This window comes from Lucilia cuprina, chromosome 6 (assembly GCF_022045245.1).
Source record: "Lucilia cuprina isolate Lc7/37 chromosome 6, ASM2204524v1, whole genome shotgun sequence".
Taxonomy (NCBI): Eukaryota; Metazoa; Arthropoda; class Insecta; order Diptera; family Calliphoridae; genus Lucilia; species Lucilia cuprina.
In genome coordinates this window covers 1,451,647-1,476,463 of record NC_060954.1, presented here as the reverse complement: position 1 = coordinate 1,476,463, position 24,817 = coordinate 1,451,647, and the positions used below count along the sequence as shown (strand labels likewise).

The 24,817-nt window shown below is 28.8% G+C and overlaps 1 long non-coding RNA gene across 1 annotated transcript in view; it reads left to right on the top strand.

Annotated features, from left to right (window-relative positions):
• Positions 1-4,379: 4,379 nt before the first annotated feature.
• Positions 4,380-24,817, top strand: part of LOC124420529 — a 29,241-nt gene continuing 8,803 nt past the window's right edge. The window contains exons 1-2 of the long non-coding RNA XR_006941248.1: positions 4,380-5,231; positions 5,328-5,496. This is a non-coding gene — a long non-coding RNA (uncharacterized LOC124420529). The remainder of the gene's footprint in view (positions 5,232-5,327; positions 5,497-24,817) is intronic.

Here is a 24,817-nt window from a genome sequence, read left to right as displayed (position 1 = left end):
GTTCAGTTCTAGTTCAGTTCTAGTTCAGTTCTAGTTCAGTTCTAGTTCAGTTCTAGTTCAGTTCTAGTTCAGTTCTAGTTCACTTCTAGTTTACTTCTAGTTCACTTCTAGTTCACTTCTAGTTCACTTCTAGTTCACTTCTAGTTCACTTCTAGTTCACTTCTAGTTCACTTCTAGTTCAGTTCTAGTTTACTTCTAGTTTCGCATAATATAAATTTTATTAAAAACTCAACATATGTAAAGTTTTTAGGCTAATCTACTTAAGTGTTTAACACATTTTTATCATAATCTCTTAAAAGTCTAAAATATTTTATCACTACCATATCATTAAATAATTAAGTTACAAACTTTATTTCAAACTTTAAATACTACTTCTCTCCCCCTATATATAATTTTCTTTAGCACCCACGTGTCTTTAAATGTGTGTATGTAAGTACTTATGTACGTAAGAATTTCCCTATACGTACATATATTTCCTCATAAAAAAGACTAATGAGCAACGTTTTTTTTCACATTTTTATTTGTACTTGTGTTTTTTACATGAAATAATGACAGGAAATGACAGGAAATTTAAGTACAAAAGAACTACATGATGAATATTTAAGAAATCTTACACAGTGATGATTGATTTGTAGTAATTAGGAAAGAAATAAAATTTAAATAAATGTGATTTTAAGACATTTGACATTTAGTTTGTAGTTTTTCATAAAAAATTAAAAAAATAAATTTAAAATACATTAAATACACAACAGAGATTTTGGAAGATTAACAAATAGATTAATACTATGTATTAGATTAATTTATTATTGTTGTTAGCACACAAGGCTAAGGAGGACTATTAATCATGTATTTATTATAAAACTAAAGCTAAAATATGGTTGTTTGACAAGTTATAAATGGTTTTGATAAAATTTTAGAAACACATATATTTAAACTTTTCAAATTGCAATATTTTTAGTAGAACTTTTTAAAATAATAAATTATAATTCTACTAGAACAAAACTTGTAATTTAGTAGCAGTGGAGGAGACCATTATCGAAAAGATCGGCAGTGAAAGTACAAAAGTAGAATATGTTTAAAACGTGCTTCTACATGTTCCTCTAATATGGTCCATTAAATTGTATTTTTCAAAAAAATAAAAAGCACCAAGTAATTCGAAAATTCATTAAAACATCTTCTAAAATGGAAAATTTCTATTTGAATAAGTCTGTGTATGTGTGTCTGAAAATTCACTTTATAAATAAATTTCAATTTAATTCAAATTTATTTTGTTTTTATTTTATTTTTGTAACACAAACAACAATGTCAACGGCAAATGTTGTAAATATATTGTTGTGCAACGTTGGAAACATGAAAATTGTGCTTAATGAAAAACATAGGAAAAAATCAAAAACATTAAAAAGACTTGCCGCCGCCAAACGACAAAAGAAATTAAACGAATCGAAACATACACACCATATAAAATACATATACAAAAAACAACAGCCAACAACAATGAAAACAAAAGGAACTAAAATTAACTCTAATTTACACTTTATATGTAGAACAGTGGCATGAGACTTTTATGCAACAAAACAGACGGACGGACAGACAGACATCTTGTATTTATTTTCAACACATTTTTGGGTTCTTTCTTTAGAAAAGAAAACAAACGAAAAATATTTCTTTATAAGGGTCTTGCTTAGTTGTGCTCCACTTCACTTGCTGCCGTAGTACTACACTATTTTTGCTTTTGTGGCACAATGTGGCTGCCAGCCTCTGCAGAGTTGTGCTCATTGGACTCTTCATTAGCAGTCACTATTATATGTATTGTCATCCGAACACCAAAGAATAAAGACAAGTGTAGTTATAGATAAACAAACAAGCATAACTATAGATATTATATACTTTTTCAAAGTATTAAGTTCTGTGTTTTTTTTCTTCTTTTTTACTCTAAAGTGTTGAAGAGCAGGAATCTACATTTTAGCTTTTTTGCAGTAAAATCACGTTTTAGTTATCAAGAACAGCCGTTGGCAAAATGTTGCCTTCTATTCTATGGCTAAAACAGCAAGCAGCAGCAGTATCATCAGCATCATCATCACAACAAGAAAATCCAAAGAAAATGACACCAAATTGTGTGTGACACTTAAGAGTTTGTTTCAATCTTGTCTGTATTTGTAGCAGAATGTTGTACGAAAGGTAAGTAAGTATGGTAATATGGGTTATTTTAAACATAATGTTAGTTTTCCTAACTAATAATGCTTTTCTGATGTTCTAGCTCATCTGTGGTTTTCAAAAGTGTTGTACAAGTTAATAATAAACGAAAAAAATAGAGCAGGACGATATGAGCATAAGCACGTAAATGATTAAATGAATACAAACAAACATAAATAACTAAGTAGTTCAGTTCTCGTTCGTTTAAGTTCTAGGTTTTGTTTTAGTTCTAGTTCAGTTCTAGTTCAGTTCTAGTTCAGTTCTAGTTCAGTTCTAGTTCAGTTCTAGTTCAGTTCTAGTTCAGTTCTAGTTCAGTTCTAGTTCAGTTCTAGTTCAGTTCTAGTTCAGTTCTAGTTCAGTTCTAGTTCAGTTCTAGTTCAGTTCTAGTTCAGTTCTAGTTCAGTTCTAATTCAGTTCTAGTTCAGTTCTAGTTCAGTTCTAATTCAAGTCACTTTATATTTAGTTCTAGTTTGAATTTACTCACTTTTAAGCTAATGGTTCTATTTAAAGAACCAAAAAAATATATTTTATCTCTTTTTCTTCTAACTATATATTTTGTTTGCCTTTAAAAACTGTCTATCATTTCGTCTTGATTGGCTTTTAGATTTTTGTTTATCCAGCTTATAAACGTCCTTAATCTGTTTGTTGTATGTCGTAGATTTTATTTTGTTGCTGTTTAGTTCCACAAGATGTTTCGCTAGATAAAAACTATTGCAGTTTTTATTACATTTTTAGTTGCTGCTTTTAGTTCGAAGTCGGATTTTTTATATAAAAAAAGCTTTGCCGAATAAACTTCATTATACAATCAGTCCATCCATATATTTTTTTACAATTCCTAGTTTGTTTTTGGTATTTTTACTACTCCTGCAACTTGGCTTAAACAGCAGTATGGTATAGATTTTTTTGCTGGTCTATGACTTCTTTTAATTCTCTTTTCCAGTTTTTTTTTTTTGATTCGAATACATTTGTAACACTCTAATATGTTTTGATGGAAAAGCCAATTAAAATGGATTTGAACAATAAGGAAAAACAACAACAGAAACTTATCGAAAACACATCAAGAACATACTTGTTGTTTTAAAAGGAAAATCAGGAAAAACTATAAAGGGCAAGACTTGAGATGGATAAACTAAATATTTTGATGTTGGTAGGAAAAAAACAAAATAACAAATTAAAACCTTTTATAAGGGAAAAAATGATAATAGCAGTTTGACTAAAACATTATTACAGACAATCAACCAAGTTTATTTAAGTTGCCCATTATTGCTTTTTTTGTTTATTTATTAAGTAGGAGTTTTTAGCTTATTTTTCTTTATTTGGTTAAATTCTAGTTTCTGTCTTTAACTTAAGTGAGTAAGCTCCGTAGGGAGTTTTTTTTTCATTTGATGGGTATTTAGATTTATTTTATATGTTGTACTAGAAACTTGCAATTGTTACTTAGTTTTTTATTCAGATTTGTTTTTTTCTTTTTTCAGATTAACATTAAACAAAATGTTAAAACTGGTGGTAAAAAGAACTATATAGACGTTTTCTCTCAAATAAGTTTTCAAAAAGAAATAAAAACAATAAACTAAAATGTTTCTTCTTTTATTAAGAAAAAAGTTCTTTAATTGATTTTCTTAATTTATTTTTAGTTCACTTAAATATTTTGCAATTCGTTTGAGTACAAATTTGACATAAAAACTTAAATTAAATAATATTTTGCAAGTCTATCTTAGATCTGTATGCATATTTTTAAACAAAATAGTTTAAACATTATAAAGGTGGCTACAAATTTTCTTAAGTAAAAAAATTCTTTGGTTTGTGTAAAAAAGAAAGTTTCCATAATCTTATTAGTAAAAATGTACTTTTCAGTAAAAAAAAAGTACTTTTTACTAAATTCTCTTAATTAAAATGGATCCTTTAGTAATAAGGGACTTTCATGAGTAAAATGATACTTTTTTAAATTTTTTTTAAAAAAGTACTTTTAAGTAAAAGAAAAATTTTAGTAAAAATTAACTTATAAGTAAAAAGGGACTTTCAAGAGAAACATGAGATATTTATGAAAAAGAACTTTCATAAGTAAAATGGTACTTTTCAGTGAAAAGGGAACTTTTAAAAGCATGTTAGTCATTTCCGGAATAACAATACTTCCATGATGTAAATTTGATGAATGCCTGACGGTGGCAAAGAAATTGCCCCAGAGTTTCACATGTCAGGCTTGTTCGCCACATGTCAGGCTTGTTCGTTTTGAGAAGATTTCTCGTCTTTCTATCATCAGAGTTACTCCAGAGGATCTTTGTGGTTCTGACCACCGTTTCAATATTTCAGGAGGCCTTATAGGATTCCCTCACCATAGTTTTAATTCAGCTTTATGTTAGCATCATCAGGTTAACTACCTCAAGGTCCCTTTTCGTTTCCGACTACTCCAGAGTGCCCTGGTACCCATAGGATTTAAGTCGAAGTGCTTAATGTGAGTACCTGGCGTGTAGCCCTATCTCACGGTGGTCTTTTACACACACTAAGTGAGTAAAACTAAGCAACAACTCACTATTGCCCGTTTGTGTATCTTAAGTACTCGAGCTATCTAATCTTTTGCCATAGTAGTTCTGTTGTGGAAGGACAGGTATCATGAGCAAGTTCAATCTAACCCCGACAATAATGTCGCCTAACCACACGACTGAGATGGCTCTGTTGATTCGGCAACAGCACCTAGAAGGACGTAATTGGTTGTCTGAAACATGGATCATCACCATCTTTTTCATTATCAGCTCAAATCCAACATTTTATTAAACCCAGAGTCATCGTCTGAAATTTGTACTGCTACTAGCATCTAGGAACGATAACTGAAATGTATCATGAACATTATATTTCTCTGTGTATCAGCAGTACCCTCCTCTTCCCGAATTTGGGAACCTCAACTAACTGACCAGCCAATACATATTCTTGAGGGCAACTGGCCACCCGTAGTACCTGATTATGTGGTAGGCTGGTTAGACCGTTTGTTTGAAAAGGGAAAATATAGTAAATGTACCACTAAATCGTGAAGGAAAAGTCAGGTAATTTTAAAAACAATTTTGTTGATTTCATTTGTTTGGCAATTGTTTTAAATTTCAATTTTCAATTTTAATTGGAACTTTATTCTTTCCATACAGCAGACAATCGGAACCATCCTTATGCACATGATTTGAAAACATGACCTGAATATTTTCCATATTTGTTATCTTCTTGCTGCTGTTGGTTGGTGGTTGTCATCAGAAAAACTGATATTTGTAACAAATTATATACAAATGCAGAGGGACTAGAATTTATTATATGAATATGGTATGTATGTATAAGTGATTATATTTAACAAATATTCACTTTAACACACAACTAGTAGTAAAATGTAGTAACTAATGTGGGTTAAAGTTAGCAGATAAAAAGCAATTTATTAAGGTGATCAGAGTAAAAAAAAATATACGAGATTTTATTTAGAAATGATTGTTGCAAAATAGATGCATAGCTTTTTATTCCAAAAGTGTAAAGGGTTAATTTCTTGTCTCTAGGCTCTGAAATTTATGTTTTATGTACAAACAATTTGATCACCCTTTTTTCTTTTATAAAGCAACATACATTTTATATTTGAATTTATTACAACTGTTAAGGAAAACTATGAATCTAATTATAATACTATTTGTAGCAAAATACACCCACACAGTCAATAATAGTATTTATAATATTACATTACCACTACCACAACTAAACTTAACATTATAACAAAGATAAATTTACAAGCATGTAAACAACATTCTCCGCCCTCTTAGGAACTAGTTTAAAAAGTAAACTATACGACATAGTACTCCGCCCTAGTTCAGATCTTAAAGGTATTAAAGTCTGTTGTTAGTCGTAAAGCAAGTCAATGTTACATGTTAAATTTATGATTAAATTTGTGCTACAACAAAAGCATAAACTGACTGAAGAAGTCTACAAAACTTGTAAATATTATTAACATTTATTATCATGAATATGTGTGAGAAAATATGTGTATGTGTGTATGTACCAGAAAGAGTTACAAATTTAGATACAATTCAAAAAGAAGAAATATATATATTTCAATATGTAAAGCAACACATTTACACGTGCTGACACACTTCCGTTTCGAAACTACAAATGTGTTGAACATTTACATGTAACTGTGTTTGAGCTTTAAACCGTAATAAAAGGTTGCTTGTATGTTCCATAGGGGACTTTATATAAATTTTATTGAAAATTCTATACATAATTTTAACTTGCCATAAAATTATATGCAAATAATCATATAGAAACGCACAAAATTTGTGGTTTTAACAACTTTATTTCTGTACAAACGTGTTGTATTTTTATGTTTCGTTTCACTCTATTGAGTTGTAAAAAAAGGGTTCAAAATTTAAGTGGTTATATAAATTTCATATGTTTGTGTGGGGCTTTAACTGGAGGTCGGATTGTGCTGAAAGGTTGTAATAAAAATAGAAATTAAATAGACTATAAGGAGTTGGAAGGTGTTTGTTTGTGTCTTAAAAAAGTTAATAGGTGGTAAAGTAGTGCTTTAAAATGAGAATTATTTGCAAGATTAAGAATTTAAAAGGAAAGCTTTTTATATAAAATAAAGTGTTTTAAAGCTTATGTAGAAATAAAGCTTTTCTGTTAAAACTTGTAAGACTTATAACTAGAGTTTTTTTTTTGCAAAATGAGAGACATTCCAGAATTTAGAATTTGAAAGAAGCTTTTCATAACTTCAAGTGGAGACTACAATATAAGAAAGACTTTGAAGTGTTTTAAAGCTTATGTATGTATAAAGCTTTTCTGTTAAAACTTGTTAGACTTAAAGCTTTTCGCTATTAAGGAACTTTTTGTAAAAAAGCTTTTTTGCAAAATGAGAAACTTTTCAGAATTTAGAATTTGAAAGAAGCTTTTCATAATTGGAGTGAAGAATACAATATAAGAAAGACTTTAAAATGTTTAAAAGCTTATCTATGTATAAAACTATTCTGTTAAAATCCAGTTTCTGATAAAAGCTTTTTTTGTAAAATGTTTTAAACGAAATGCTTTTTTGTGAGAAGAATTAACATCGCAAACACAAGAATCATTCAGAAAAGCTTTTTTAAAGAAAGCTTAATCTTTTCAGTGAATTCTGATCAATATTTTTCGTATGGAAAAAAAGTTTTTTCGTTTAAATCTTGTTTTACTGCAAAATACATTTTAAAAAAAAGCTTTTTACAGAAATCTTTTTTTGGTGAAAACTTCAGTTTTTATGTCAGTTTTTGGTTAACAGCTTTTGTAGTTAAAGTAATTTTTTTTTGGAAAAAGCTTTACTTAGAAAAAGCTGACACAAAACTTTTAAATGTTTTTCGAGGGAACTTCATAACTCATGAGGGGAACTTTACTAGTAAACAATTTATTTGTAAAACATATTTTCCAAAAATTTCATATATTAAAAACTTTTTTGTAGAAAAGCTTATACAAAAAATAAGATTTCCATTAAAAAAAGCTTTAGATTTAAAAGCTTTTCTACATAAAATAAATGTATTACCAACTTTTTTTCATTTAATTTCATAATTGCAAGAAGCTTTAAGTGAGGTTCTTGTTAATTCTTCTTAAGAAATATTATAACGGTATAACGGTTTTTTTTAATAGAAATATTTCTTTAAAACACTTTTTACTTTAACTTTAATTATTTTAAAAGAAATATATTTTCCCTCAAAAATCTAATTAAATGAAATTTGATATAAATTCAGGCTCATATTTCATTACCAACATTTAATATGTCATCTGTAAAGAAAACTTCCTTTGATGTTTATGTCGCCGTCATCAAAATATGTTCACCCCCTTTAAGAGACTGTTTTTATTTGTAGTACTTTCCTCAAATAGCATTTAAAAACGTTTCTCCTTTTAATGTTTTTGTCAAAAAACCCCCCGCCAACCCTTAATAATTTGTTAACCATTAATAGCTTTCAGGTTTTAATTCCTAAATACGTTTTGCTAAAAGTAAACCAATTTTACTTTAAGGGAAAATCAAACATTAATGAACAATCTTTGATAATGGCATCTTTAAGTGATTAGTGGATTTCTAATTTCAGCTCGATTTTCCCTTTTACCACCCTTCCTTCCTCTTTCTCCTACACATACACGCTTTAATCAATTATCAATCTAAATCTTTTGGTAAACATCCCTTTTTAATATTTTTCTTCTTTTTCATTTTTGCTTCAAGGATTATTTTTGTGTTTTTTTCAAGGATTTTGTTAATGTTTGATATTTACCATCATGCACTTTACACTTCATTATACGCAAGTGTTGCTTGCTTGTATTTTTTTATTTTTGTTGTTTTAAGTTGCTGGTTCCTTTCTGCTCTACTGAAATGGTTGAATGTTGAGTCCCCATAAACAGGAAGTTTATTGAATATAATAAAAAGAGGAGGGAGTAAAAATTTCTTCTTAAGGGCAACAGTTGCTTAAGATGAATTTGATGTGTTTGTAGTTTTGCTGCCATTTCATTTATCGTGTTTTTATTGTAGTTGTATGTGTTTTCTTAAGATTGTGATATGATGCGTTACGATGTGAAGTTGTGAGTGCTGATATGTATTCCTTTTCCACTAGAAGACTTCTTAAGTTACAATATGTGTCCCATATTTGTTTTGTACAGTATTTGTTATAATTTGTTATGTAGTTGTTGTAGTAGAAGCAGTCAATAGATTTGTTATTAAAGAAGGAACGAAAAAAAAACACTGAACTTATATAAAATGTGTTCGATGTTATTGACACATTGTTGCAAAATTAGGTTAAATTTGTAGCTGTTGGATTTAATAGACAAAAAGTTCAACGTACTGTTAAGAAATTAAATGTAACATAAAGTATAGGAAGCAACATCTTGAGATATCATATACATAGTTTAAAGATATTTTAAAACAGAGAAGTAATTGAAATAATGACTTAATGAATGTTTTGTTGTTCAGTTCTAGTTCTAGTTCAGTTCTAGTTCAGTTCTAGTTCAGTTCTAGTTCAGTTCTAGTTCAGTTCTAGTTCAGTTCTAGTTCAGTTCTAGTTCAGTTCTAGTTCAGTTCTAGTTCAGTTCTAGTTCAGTTCTAGTTCAGTTCTAGTTCAGTTCTAGTTCAGTTCTAGTTCAGTTCTAGTTCAGTTCTAGTTCAGTTCTACTTCAGTTCTACTTCAGTTCTACTTCAGTTCTACTTCAGTTCTAGTTTAGATTAGTTCTAGTTCAGTTCTAGTTCAATTTAGAATTACACATTCATATGACATTTTAATTTTTTTCTGCATTGGCAACTTATGACATTTGAACTAAAAAAAAATAAAAAAGCAACAAAAAATACATTCACACAGCATGGTGCCTATGTATAATGAGCAAATATGAATGTGTGGTAACTTGAAAAATGATAACATTAAACATTATACAAAAACTTTTTATCGTCATCACCATGCTCATCTTGATAAACACGCTGGGCTTAAACTTCGTTGTCATTATAATATTAAAAAAATATGATAAAAACGAAAAACTTAAATCAGCTTAAAATATTTAATGTAGTTTTGTTTTTTTGTTGAAAAAAGCCTGGATGTAACATTATACTCAGAAGATAAACATCAGTTTTGAACATGATGCATCATGCATCATCATATGAATGTATTTACATGATACATACTTTTAAAGCAACCTACTTTTAACTACAACATTCAGACTTGTTTAAAGAATCCTGCAACTCGGGGTGAATGTGCCAAACTAGTGAGTTGGTATTTTTAATAACTCATTTTCAAAAATGTTGTACAATGTTCTTTAAGTCTACTTCTTTTAATAATAAAGATCACTTAAGTAATGTTTGACTTTCTGCTAGATTACTGGCGATACTAAAATAACGACTTATATCCTAAAAAATTGAGTCAATCTTTTTACTTTTTAATACTGCTGGTTCGTAGATACATTTGTACCAAAATATATATGTTCATATGTATATGTATGTATTGATATACATGTTTTTATATGTATATTTTAGTTTTAAGTGAAAGTTTGTTTGCTTAAATCTTCAACTAGAAAGGCCGAGAGTGAAGAAAAAAATAGGAATAAAAATATTATATCTCTAAAATGCAAACAAGTACAACATCTGTCTAAGCTGTCATTATTATGTTTATTTTTTAGTTTTTTTCTAGTCTTGTCTTTTTTACTTTTTAAGCTCTATCCAAGTGGTCCAAAATCATTCTTTGCCTTAATTTACAACTAAATTATATGGGTCAATGGTTGAAGAAGAAAGTGATACCAACAGAAAAAAGAAAAAAATATAAAAAAACAACTTTATACTACAAACAATATTAAACAAACTTGTTTTGATAGTAACTTTGTAGAGCTTGTTTTTCTCTTAGTGTGTGTCTGTATGTGTGTGAGAGTGTTTCCTTTTCCTGGTTGTTTTACATTAGTATGTAGTTGTAGAGATTTCTACTTAAAAATGTAAGTGCATTTTAAATTATTTGCCTCGGATGGGATTAAAACTTGAGAAACGTTCAACTACTGCTTAAGTAAAATATAACAGAATACCAGCAGAAGCCCCCAAAATAAAAAAAGAACTTGAATAGCAATGAGCAGCAGATGAAATATGCTGTTTATAATGAGATGATAATATTATGATGTCTTTATAAATCTTTATAAATTTTTTAAGCTCAATTTCAGAGGGATTAGAGAAATTGTAAAAAACTAAAAAACAGAAACATGGAATTTATAACAACACAACAAAAGCAAAAAGAACCTTGATTAAAATGTAGGGGATATTTAGGGCAGTAAAGTGTGTATATGAAAAAACATTAATTTTGAATTATTAAACTTAAATTAAAACTTTAGAAAACGAGAGAGAAAGAATTCAGTGTAGGCTAATTGGATAAGAAAAGATAAAAATATTAAAAACAAAAAAAAACAGTTATAGTTCACTTATTGTTTAGTTCAAGTTCAGTTCTAGTTCAGTTCTAGTTCAGTTCTAGTTCAGTTCTAGTTCAGTTCTAGTTCAGTTCTAGTTCAGTTCTAGTTCAGTTCTAGTTCAGTTCTAGTTCAGTTCTAGTTCAGTTCTAGTTCAGTTCTAGTTCAGTTCTAGTTCAGTTCTAGTTCAGTTCTAGTTCAGTTCTAGTTCAGTTCTAGTTCAGTTCTAATTCAGTTCTAATTCAGTTCTAATTCAGTTCTAGTTCAGTTCCTCAGTACTGCAGTTCTTTAGCACTTTCGTTTTGATTTTGCAAAAACTTATTGATATTAATTACTATTTCATAAATATTTAAACTTTTACTTTAAGTCTGTTAACACTAAATTATTGAAAAGTGTAAGTTTCTTTTAAACCCTTAGTTTAAAGAATCAAAAAATCCTTTTTTCTTAAATGAAGTGAAAATATAACTGAAAATAAAATTTCTATGTTGGTATTTGTTGTTGATATTGTAGTGGTTGTAGTTAGAGTGCATATTTGAATACATAGTAAACATGAGAGTGTGTATAGTTGTTTATATTCTCCAGTATGACTAAAGGCAGGCAATTTAATTTCCATTTAATCAAACAGTAAATCAATGTCTACTCATACATACATGAGTGCTAAGAATGAGAGTATATTCATATAAGTATGTATGTGTTTTAGTGTTAGAGTACGTTTAAATGTATAAGTAAGTATGTTTAAATATGTTGATGTTATTGTGTATTAGACGAAACACTTCAGACTTTGGTTTGTATTCAAATACTAACGTCAAAAGCATATGTTCATCTACTACATGCTTAAAAATCTATAGAATAGGTAGACTGCTGAAATAGTTTTAGTCTTTTACCATGTAAATTCTTGTTATTTCCCCCTGTCATTGAAAAAAAGGAGACTAGACTGTCAGTCAGTCTTGGTAATAGAAATTTAATTAACAAATTATATATTTTTTTGTTTAAAAAGGCATTTAAAGGAAAGCATGAAATGTAAAAGGTAAATATTAATATAAAAGAATACTTTAAAAACTAACAGTAATATATAAAAGTTTTTAATGTAGGTCACATTTTTCCTTGTCATTTTTAAACTAATTAAAATAAAACGATCAACAATTGCATAAATATTTATCTAGACATTTCAATATTTTTCTTTACGTGAGTCCCACCAAAAGAACACATTTGTTTTTTTCTGTATTTAATGAGGCACATTTTGGAAAATTGTCAAAAGATAATAACAAAAATAAATTTTTGAGAAAATATAATAAAAATAATATTTATGTTGTATGAACAAAATCATAAATCTCTAAAGAAAATATATTTGGTATAAATCGACAAACATAAACAATAATAAGCGTAAACGACTAGACAATGGTTTTCAGGTGGGATTTTCTAGACAAATAACCAGAAGATAAATACATTTAATGATCTACAGTTGTTTTAATTTGAGGAAAATATACTTAAATATTTAATAGACAGCTACTTGTTTTTAAGAGACATTAAAAGTTGTATAGAAAATTAATAGTCTAAACTATAAATATAATCTCAAAAACTAAACTGAATGAAAACAGAACTAGAAATGAACTAGAATTGTACTAGAACTAAACAAGAGCTGAACTAGAACTGAACTAGAACTGAGCTAGAACTGAACTAGAACTGAACTAGAACTGAACTAGAACTGAACTAGAACTGAACTAGAACTGAACTAGAACTGAATTAGTTTAAAGAATCAAAAAATCCTTTTTTCTTAAATGAAGTGAAAATATAACTGAAAATAAAAATTTCTATGTTGGTATTTGTTGTTGATATTGTAGTGGTTGTAGTTAGAGTGCATATTTGAATACATAGTAAACATGAGAGTGTGTATAGTTGTTTATATTCTCCAGTATGACTAAAGGCAGGCAATTTAATTTCCATTTAATCAAACAGTAAATCAATGTCTACTCATACATACATGAGTGCTAAGAAGAGAGTATATTATTCATATAAGTATGTATGTGTTTTAGTGTTAGAGTACGTTTAAATGTATAAGTAAGTATGTTTAAATATTTGATGTTATTGTGTATTAGACGAAACACTTCAGACTTTGGTTTGTATTCAAATACTAACGTCAAAAGCATATGTTCATCTACTACATGCTTAAAAATCTATAGAATAGGTAGACTGCTGAAATAGTTTTAGTCTTTTACCATGTAAATTCTTGTTATTTCCCCTGTCATTGAAAAAAGGAGACTAGACTGTCAGTCAGTCTGGTAATAGAAATTTAATTAACAAATTATATATTTTTTTGTGTTTAAAAAGGCATTTAAAGGAAAGCATGAAATGTAAAAGGTAAATATTAATATAAAAGAATACTTTAAAACTAAACAGTAATATATAAAAGTTTTTAATGTAGGTCACATTTTTCCTTGTCATTTTTAAACTAATTAAAAATAAAACGATCAACAATTGCATAAATATTTATCTAGACATTTCAATATTTTTCTTTACGTGAGTCCCACCAAAAGAACACATTTGTTTTTTTCTGTATTTAATGAGGCACATTTTGGAAAATTGTCAAAAGATAATAACAAAAATAAATTTTTGAGAAAATATAATAAAAATAATATTTATGTTGTATGAACAAAATCATAAATCTCTAAAGAAAATATATTTGGTATAAATCGACAAACATAAACAATAATAAGCGTAAACGACTAGACAATGGTTTTCAGGTGGGATTTTCTAGACAAATAACCAGAAGATAAATACATTTAATGATCTACAGTTGTTTTAATTTGAGGAAAATATACTTAAATATTTAATAGACAGCTACTTGTTTTTAAGAGACATTAAAAGTTGTATAGAAAATTAATAGTCTAAACTATAAATATAATCTCAAAAACTAAACTGAATGAAAACAGAACTAGAAATGAACTAGAATTGTACTAGAACTAAACAAGAGCTGAACTAGAACTGAACTAGAACTGAGCTAGAACTGAACTAGAACTGAACTAGAACTGAACTAGAACTGAACTAGAACTGAACTAGAACTGAACTAGAACTGAACTAGAACTGAACTAGAACTGAACTAGGACTGAACTAGAACTGAACTAGAACTGAACTAGAACTGAACTAGAACTGAACTAGAACTGAACTAGAACTGAACTAGAACTGAACTAGAACTGAACTAGAACTGAACTAGAACTGAACTAGAACTGAACTAAAACTGAACTAGAACTGAACTAGAACTGAACTAGAACTGAACTAGAACTGAACTAGAACTGAACTAGAGCTAAACTAGAACTGAACTAGAACTGAACTAGAACTGAACTAGAACTTAACTAGAACTAAACTACAACTGATCAAGAACTGAACTAAAACTGAACTGTAAATATGCCCATACAAGTCGTATTACATTTGTTTATAAATACAAATATGAATTAACTATAAACTGAATTAATATTAAGTCCTATCAGACAGGCAATTCAATTGTAAAAGTACTTTGGGAATTCAAATTATAAACTGAGACAAACAAAAACCAAATATATATTTACAGAAAATATGTACTATTACACATTTTCCAAGGACATGTCATGTGTGTATAAGAGGAATTGTTAAAGTGCATATAAAATAATTTATAATGAAGCACTTGAAGGATTTATGAGGCTGTTTTCAACCCAGATACTTGAAAACAACAGAAAATACATATTTATTTCATTTATATATACCAATATGTGACTTAACAACATATAAACCTTTACAAACGGAATGTTTGTCATGTAATGTGTCTGAAAACAGACAATTGGTCAGCATGTCTGCTTACATAAAAATTTATATATGAATATATCTATGAATGCCACTTAAACAAACACTCAGACATTGTTTTTTCTTTATTATAATAAAAAGTTGAGGTTTTATTATAAATTGTATGTATTTAATTTATATTTTGTTGTTTAATGGTTAAACAAATCTTTGTTGATAAAAGTCAAAACTCAGGTTCATCATTTTTAAATTTACAGAAACATAAAAAATTACCACATTTACAAAGAGACAAAAAAACACACTTATACACAACAACTTATAATGATACATTCTTATGAGGAAACAGGAAATGTGACCCCTTTAGTTTGATTTTTATGTTGTTGTGTTTAATTAAAACAGTTTTACCACAACTTGAAAAATGTATTAAAACTTTTGTTAATTTAAGTTAAGAGCATGTCTCTTCATAAAACTATTCAGAATTTAAAAAAATTTCCTATTTGACAATATTTTATTTGAAATTTCTTCCTATTAATATTAATCATACGTCATGTGTTCTGTGAAATTTAATTAATCAATGTCAAGAAACATAGACAATTGGAAACAACAGAAAAAGTTAAAATGGTGCTTACGTTAGAGAACAATAATTTTACAAATTTAAAATTTTATCAAATTTGTAAATTAGTTGGTCACATTTCTTAAAGAACTATTCACATAAATACTTACTTACACATACAACATGATTTTCAGAATCCTTTGGATTAAGTATTAATAGTGTTTCTCCTGTTTGTTGTTGTTTCTGTTGTGTAAAGTGTATGTGTAGTGTTGCTGTTAGTGTTCACTATATTCATCTTGATATTGTTGTTGTTGCTGGTTGTAGTTGTTGTTATTGTTGCTGTTTAAATGTCTGTTACAATAACCGGTACTTCATACTGACATAAACATGTTGTATACTAACACATTTACTCACCCACACACATACAAACTAACATAGTTTTGAATGTTAAGAGTAAATGTTTGTGTGTTAGAAAAAACTAACCACACTTATGAACACATTCATTGCAAACTAGAACAACAGCAACAATACTATATAACAACATGTTCCTATTAATACCCAGCAACATCATTCATATGTCTAATGTTTCACATTTACAACTACAAAACTATTACTACATAGTTGCCGCAACAACAACAACAACAATAATGTTTTTATGTGCATGTAAATGTTTGTACAAATAGTTGAAGAGTAGAGTAGAACATACATTGTAAGCGGAAGTGCGTAATTTGTCTTTTTAAGCCAATGTATATTTCTCTATATACTACACAAACATACTCATGCGTACGCATACACAAACAGTATGCTTGGTATCTAAATAGTTTAACATGAACATTTTTAATTCAAACAATGAAAGCAAAAGAAGCAAAAACAGTAAACTCCATTTTTGTTTTAAAAAATATTTATATGTAAAATATTGTAAAATTCCCAGGCTTTAAAAAAATTTTATAGAAAGATATAAAATGGTTTGCAGACAAATTCTACTGGTGTTAGCTATCTTTGATTCTAATGGTTTACAAATGTGCGCTGTATGTGTATTTGTTTATGAGCCTGTATAGTTTTAGTTTTTTATCTTTTATTTATTTATTTTTTTTTCTGCATGTTCTGGTCAATTAAGCTTTTAATGGTTTATATTATGTTAAATTTTCAGTATTATTTACTCATTTAAAGTTCAAACTACTATTTAAATCTTAAAAACATCAACAATAAAAAGTGCTAAAACTAATCGGAGGGAGCAAGAGCAGCAATAATTTGTGTGTTAAAATTTATATTTGTTACAAGTGATTTGCCAGACTTTGAGGTGAGACGAATTTTCTACAAAAACTTTTGTATATTTAAAATATATTATTTTGTGGTAAATGAACTTGAAAAGTGTTTTAAGACATACATATTTATTTTCTTAATCATTTTGAAAATCAAATTATGGTCAGTATAATTATTACAAAAAAGAAACCATCATTTAAATATTTAATAAATATTTTGTATTTAATATCTTTTAATGTTTGTTATTATACAATAAGCCATACGTAGTAAAGGTGAAAAAGTAATATTGATGTTTACATTTTTCTTTTAAGATATTGAATGAAAGATATTAAACCTTTTAAATTAGTCATAAAACTGTGTATTTTCTTCACTAGCATTTCTTTGAATTTCATCAATATTCATTTGTTTAAGTCCAATGAATGTTAATGACGCCATTTCATCATGGATTTCCCACATACACTTTTCATCTGAAAATCCTTGTTTATATTACAAATTTATTCCGTTTTTTCTCAACTCTATTTTTTTAAAGAAATACGAGGACTGAACTAGAACTGAACTAGAACTGAACTAGAACTGAACTAGAACTGAACTAGAACTGAACTAGAACTGAACTAGAACTGAACTAGAACTGAACTAGAACTGAACTAGAACTGAACTAGAACTGAACTAGAACTGAACTAGAACTGAACTAGAACTGAACTAGAACTGAACTAGAACTGAACTAGAACTGAACTAGAACTGAACTAGAACTGAACTAGAACTGAACTAGAACTGAACTAGAACTGAACTAGAACTGAACTAGAACTGAACTAGAACTGAACTAGAACTGAACTAGAACTGAACTAGAACTGAACTAGAACTGAACTAGAACTGAACAAGGACTGGGCTAAAAATCGATTTGTCACAAAAAATTTAATTATCTCCACCAACCTCGTAAATAAATACATCATCATGATATTGTTATTTATGTCTTCTATGGAACGTATATTTCTATCAACGTCATCATCATACATATATTTGTAATTTGAAACTGCAGGTGTCATGTTGAACTTTTGCGAAGCCAAAAATTCAGCTAGTTGTTTTTTTGTTTGTTTGGTTCTAACATACAACAAGGTAACAGTATTGAAGACCACAAATGTAGATATTTTACATACTACGTAAAGTTGTGGCAAAATAGTAAAACTTCATTTTGTTTGGTTCCCTCTTTTTTAAGTTTTTCATTTTGCATGCCATAAACCATATCATGATTTCAGGTTTCTTACCTTTTTACTTGTTTTTTTTTCTTCAGTTTTGTTTTTGTTTAGTTACACCCTTAAACCAAATAAATCCTAGTATTCATGATGATGAATTTTTCTATTCAGTTTTTCATTTACTCCATTTTATTTTTTTTTTGATCTGGTTGCTTTCTGGCTTTAGCAAACAGTTGAAAAACCGCATAAGGTTTCTACACCTTGTTGAAATAAACCAAGTATGCAAAATGTTTCTATTTAAAAGGGTAAAACTAGACAAAGGACACATAGACATACAAATACACAAATAGATATAAAGTTTTATACACTGACTACCATTTGATATGTTGGTAACTATTGTATTGTACTCGTTTGCATAAAAGATTTGACTGCCTGACCCCCACATGTGAAAAAAGATACACATACATTGACATACAAAACCATATGTGCAATATGACGTTTTTAGTTTTGTAACTCTATCAGTGAGGGTTTGTTGGAAAAGGGTTTTAACTAGTGAGGGAAGAGTCAACAGTAGTTTATCCAAGTGTCAGTTATAAATGAAATTTCTATGAAATTAAATAACTAGATCAAGAAATGAAATACTCCTTTCTCTGGTTTCAGCAACATTTATTGCTGTTCACAGGTGTTGTAAATGTTAGAAGAAAAAGAAAATCAAGAAAATTTATATTAAAACAAAACTTTATAAAACTTTATTCCTCAAAATTTAAAATGTAACTAATTGTAGTTTAAGAAATAACAATAAAAGTTTTTAATAATTACTATTTATAATTATTATTTAAATGAAAACAAGAAACGGTCGTTATTAAGTTCCAATTCAGTTCTAGTTCAGTTCTAGTTCAGTTCTAGTTCAGTTCTAGTTCAGTTCTAGTTCAGTTCTAGTTCAGTTCTAGTTCAGTTCTAGTTCAGTTCTAGTTCAGTTCTAGTTCAGTTCTAGTTCAGTTCTAGTTCAGTTCTAGTTCAGTTCTAGTTCAGTTCTAGTTCAGTTCTAGTTCAGTTCTAGTTCAGTTCTAGTTCAGTTCTAGTTCAGTTCTAGTTCAGTTCTAGTTCAGTTCTAGTTCAGTTCTAGTTCAGTTCTAGTTCAGTTCTAGTTCAGTTCTAGTTCAGTTCTAGTTCAGTTCTAGTTCAGTTCTAGTTCAGTTCTAGTTCAGTTCTAGTTCAGTTCTAGTTCAGTTCTAGTTCAGTTCTAGTTCAGTTCTAGTTCAGTTCTAGTTCAGTTCTAGTTCAGTTCTAGTTCAGTTCTAGTTCAGTTCTAGTTCAGTTCTAGTTCAGTTCTAGTTCAGTTCTAGTTCAGTTCTAGTTCAGTTCTAGTTCAGTTCTAGTTCAGTTCTAGTTCAGTTCTAGTTCAGTTCTAGTTCAGTTCTAGTTCAGTTCTAGTTCAGTTCTAGTTCAGTTCTAGTTCAGTTCTAGTTCAGTTCTAGTTCAGTTCTAGTTCAGTTCTAGTTCAGTTCTAGTTCAGTTCTAGTTCAGTTCTAGTTCAGTTCTAGTTCAGTTCTAGTTCAGTTCTAGTTCAGTTCTAGTTCAGTTCTAGTTCAGTTCTAGTTCAGTTCTAGTTCAGTTCTAGTTCAGTTCTAGTTCAGTTCTAGTTCAGTTCTAGTTCAGTTCTAGTTCAGTTCTAGTTCAGTTCTAGTTCAGTTCTAGTTCAGTTCTAGTTCAGTTCTAGTTCAGTTCTAGTTCAGTTCTAGTTCAGTTCTAGTTCAGTTCTAGTTCAGTTCTAGTTCAGTTCTAGTTCAGTTCTAGTTCAGTTCTAGTTCAGTTTTCTAGTTCAGTTCTAGTTCAGTTCTAGTTCAGTTCTAGTTCTAGTTCAGTTCTAGTTCAGTTCTAGTTCAGTTCTAGTTCAGTTCTAGTTCAGTTCTAGTTCAGTTCTAGTTCAGTTCTAGTTCAGTTCTAGTTCAGTTCTAGTTCAGTTTCAGTTCTAGTTCAGTTCTAGTTCAGTTCTAGTTCAGTTCTAGTTCAGTTCTAGTTCAGTTCTAGTTCAGTTCTAGTTCAGTTCTAGTTCAGTTCTAGTTCAGTTCTAGTTCAGTTCTAGTTCAGTTCTAGTTCAGTTCTAGTTCAGTTCTAGTTCAGTTCTAGTTCTAGTTCAGTTCTAGTTCAGTTCTAGTTCAGTTCTAGTTCAGTTCTAGTTCAGTTCTAGTTCAGTTCTAGTTCAGTTCTAGTTCAGTTCTAGTTCAGTTCTAGTTCAGTTCTAGTTCAGTTCTAGTTCAGTTCTAGTTCAGTTCTAGTTCAGTTCTAGTTCAGTTCTAGTTCAGTTCTAGTTCAGTTCTAGTTCAGTTCTAGTTCAGTTCTAGTTCAGTTCTAGTTCAGTTCTAGTTCAGTTCTAGTTCAGTTCTAGTTCAGTTCTAGTTCAGTTCTAGTTCAGTTCTAGTTCAGTTCTAGTTCAGTTCTAGTTCAGTTCTAGTTCAGTTCTAGTTCAGTTCTAGTTCAGTTCTAGTTCAGTTCTAGTTCAGTTCTAGTTCAGTTCTAGTTCAGTTCTAGTTCAGTTCTAGTTCAGTTCTAGTTCAGTTCTAGTTCAGTTCTAGTTCAGTTCTAGTTCAGTTCTAGTTCAGTTCTAGTTCAGTTCTAGTTCAGTTCTAGTTCAGTTCTAGTTCAGTTCTAGTTCAGTTCTAGTTCAGTTCTAGTTCAGTTCTAGTTCAGTTCTAGTTCAGTTCTAGTTCAGTTCTAGTTCAGTTCTAGTTCAGTTCTAGTTCAGTTCTAGTTCAGTTCTAGTTCAGTTCTAGTTCAGTTCTAGTTCAGTTCTAGTTCAGTTCTAGTTCAGTTCTAGTTCAGTTCTAGTTCAGTTCTAGTTCAGTTCTAGTTCCTAGAACTGAACTAGAACTGAACTAGAACTGAACTAGAACTGAACTAGAACTGAACTAGAACTGAACTAGAACTGAACTAGAACTGAACTAGAACTGAACAAGGACTGGGCTAAAAATCGATTTGTCACAAAAAATTTAATTATCTCCACCAACCTCGTAAATAAATACATCATCATGATATTGTTATTTATGTCTTCTATGGAACGTATATTTCTATCAACGTCATCATCATACATATATTTGTAATTTGAAACTGCAGGTGTCATGTTGAACTTTTGCGAAGCCAAAAATTCAGCTAGTTGTTTTTTTGTTTGTTTGGTTCTAACATACAACAAGGTAACAGTATTGAAGACCACAAATGTAGATATTTTACATACTACGTAAAGTTGTGGCAAAATAGTAAAACTTCATTTTGTTTGGTTCCCTCTTTTTTAAGTTTTTCATTTTGCATGCCATAAACCATATCATGATTTCAGGTTTTCTTACCTTTTTACTTGTTTTTTTTTCTTCAGTTTTGTTTTTGTTTAGTTACACCCTTAAACCAAATAAATCCTAGTATTCATGATGATGAATTTTTCTATTCAGTTTTTCATTTACTCCATTTTATTTTTTTTTTGATCTGGTTGCTTTCTGGCTTTAGCAAACAGTTGAAAAACCGCATAAGGTTTCTACACCTTGTTGAAATAAACCAAGTATGCAAAATGTTTCTATTTAAAAGGGTAAAACTAGACAAAGGACACATAGACATACAAATACACAAATAGATATAAAGTTTTATACACTGACTACCATTTGATATGTTGGTAACTATTGTATTGTACTCGTTTGCATAAAAGATTTGACTGCCTGACCCCCACATGTGAAAAAAGATACACATACATTGACATACAAAACCATATGTGCAATATGACGTTTTTAGTTTTGTAACTCTATCAGTGAGGGTTTGTTGGAAAAGGGTTTTAACTAGTGAGGGAAGAGTCAACAGTAGTTTATCCAAGTGTCAGTTATAAATGAAATTTCTATGAAATTAAATAACTAGATCAAGAAATGAAATACTCCTTTCTCTGGTTTCAGCAACATTTATTGCTGTTCACAGGTGTTGTAAATGTTAGAAGAAAAAGAAAATCAAGAAAATTTATATTAAAACAAAACTTTATAAAACTTTATTCCTCAAAATTTAAAATGTAACTAATTGTAGTTTAAGAAATAACAATAAAAGTTTTTAATAATTACTATTTATAATTATTATTTAAATGAAAACAAGAAACGGTCGTTATTAAGTTCCAATTCAGTTCTAGTTCAGTTCTAGTTCAGTTCTAGTTCAGTTCTAGTTCAGTTCTAGTTCAGTTCTAGTTCAGTTCTAGTTCAGTTCTAGTTCAGTTCTAGTTCTAGTTCAGTTCTAGTTCTAGTTCAGTTCTAGTTCTAGTTCAGTTCTAGTTCAGTTCTAGTTCAGTTCTTCTTCAGTTTTCAATCAAAGATCACTAACTTATTTAAATGTTGTTATTTGCAAACATGTATGCATATGCCAACATTTTCTCAATTATTCCTTCTGTTTATAATTCTTTACTGTAGTGCGTATGTTTTTCACTCTTTTACTCAGACTCTTAGTTTTATTATTTAATGTATTTTGTAAATCCAATTTATATTCATGAAATTTTAAATTGGCCTCATCATGAACGTTGTTAGAACATCAAAAAAACTTTCTTGTTGTATTTTATTTTCGAGTCATTATAAATTCATTTTAAACTTATACACAACATCAGTTGCAGGGGTTATTACCTTTACGAACAAAAAACGCCCGCTTTTCTCATGCCTTAAAACAGTTTACATAACAACACCTTTTTGACACTTTTTCCAACACTAGACAGACAGACGTACACGCACGTATTACAACTACTACTACCACTGACTTGAAAAACTTTTTTTTAAGATTTATGTGTGTGTGCGTGAAAATTAAACTCTAATTCATTTATGAATTTGTGAAAAATTGCCTTTCTATCCATTTGTTGGTATTCAGATAGGTTTTAATGTTGTAATAATTTTGTTCTAAATATGGCGACAGCGTTGACAATGAGACTGTATAAGTAAATGATAAAATGTGTGTTTGTGTTAAAGAATGTAATGCATTGTTGTCATATGATTTTTGTTAAAGAATATTAAAAGTGCGTAAATTTTCCAGTCGACAAATGTTGTTAGGGTAGAGTAATCAATTTAACTAAAATGTTTTGTGTGGAATTTTAAAATGTTGTTGTATATGCTGATGTTATTGTAATGAAATTAGATTTGCATTAACTAGAAAACAAATAAGGTAATAAATTATATGACTTGGTTAGAAAGATAAATTTATAATGATGTATTTATAACTGGTCAAAAATCTCTAGGGAGAGATAAAGAGTAGAAAGTATTGTGAATAAATAAGATGTAATATAATACTTTATTTTAGTAAAAAATATCATATGAAATAATGTGATATAAATGCTACGAGATTTACAATTTATATTTAAGTTCTTACTAACTTATATTTTTAAAACCATTGTTGCATTTTTCCAACATTTCTATAAGTTATAGTAACAGTTTTTAAACCACATAACTTGTTAGATAATATTAATCATACGCCACCCTTAACTTTTAAATTAGCTCTATTTTGCTGCTAGTTTAAATCAGTTTTTTTAGCTTATCAGTTTGTTAAAAGTCTTTGGCAATACGTTTATTGGTTATTATTTGTGGTATAATAAATATGTTCCCTTAAATTTCTGCTAAAAATTCTAATACCTACGAGTATTCCACACTGCAGTTTACTATGCAAAATCTCTAATATTGTATGAGCAAATCTGTCTATGTGGGAGTATTATAAAATTCATATAATAAATTATGGTTTCAATATTATGCCAACAATTCGATGTAAATTGACAGGTTTAGCATTTCATGCAACTAACACTAGCACTCAAAACTACTACCACTCAAATATGCTATGCAAATGCATGCATAATGCAAGTATGTATTGAGCAGCATGTTAGAACATGACACGTTATAGTTTTAGGGATTTAAAAGTATTTGTAAGTAAACTTGTATGTATTTTAATACGTATTTTAACTGTAGATAAAGTGAGATAAAGTTTCTACCCAAAAACTAAACCAAAACCAGAAATGCTGTTAAGAAGTATTTGTTGAGGATTTGAAAATAAAAAGCTTTTTCGTACAACATAAATATTTATACACCAGACGGATAGACTAAATGTCTAACATGTCTGTCTGTCCTTCTAAAAGTATACACATACTCATACATGAACAGCAGTCAAATTGCTGGATATATTCATATGAGTATTAACCTCGATCATTATATTTTAAGCAGAGTATGCAGACAAGTATAGACAAAATATTTTGAAAATCTAAAGAGTGATGAGAACTGAAAATATTTTACAAAATATTTCAAATTTTCCGGAATTCACTAACATAGAGACATTGCAATATACATGTAGGAACATGTATACTTAAATAGTTTTCTAAAAAATACACATATTTTTAGTTCAAGGAACTTTTTCCACAACCCTCGCACCTCAAAATAAATGTACATTGTATATGATATGTATATGATTACATTTCTCTCATTAACCCTCCTTTATATACTATTGTAGACACACTCTGTTAGATACAAAATTGTGTACTTTTGAATTTAATCCAATTAGCATTATTTCAATTATAATATCTGGTCACTGGAGAATTTAATTTTTGATGAACGCCAAAAAATTTTATGCTTATTATTAACATTGTTGTTTTGATTTAGATTTATGAAATTGCAAAACTGTGTAAAATTGAAAAAAAAGTTTAAAATTGTCAAAGTGTAGACAAGTGGCAAACAGGTTCAATACGACAATATTAAATCTTTAAAATTTTTTAAGAAATAATAAAACTTTTGTATTGATGATATTTTCCCACTGAAATGCATTATCAGACTAAAAATATTTTTGGGGCGTATTAGTAATATTTAATTACGAGTATTAAGTATTCCCAATCCTGAATCTCAGTTCTAGTTTAGTTCTAGTTCAGTTCTAGTTCAGTTCTAGTTCAGTTCTAGTTCAGTTCTAGTTC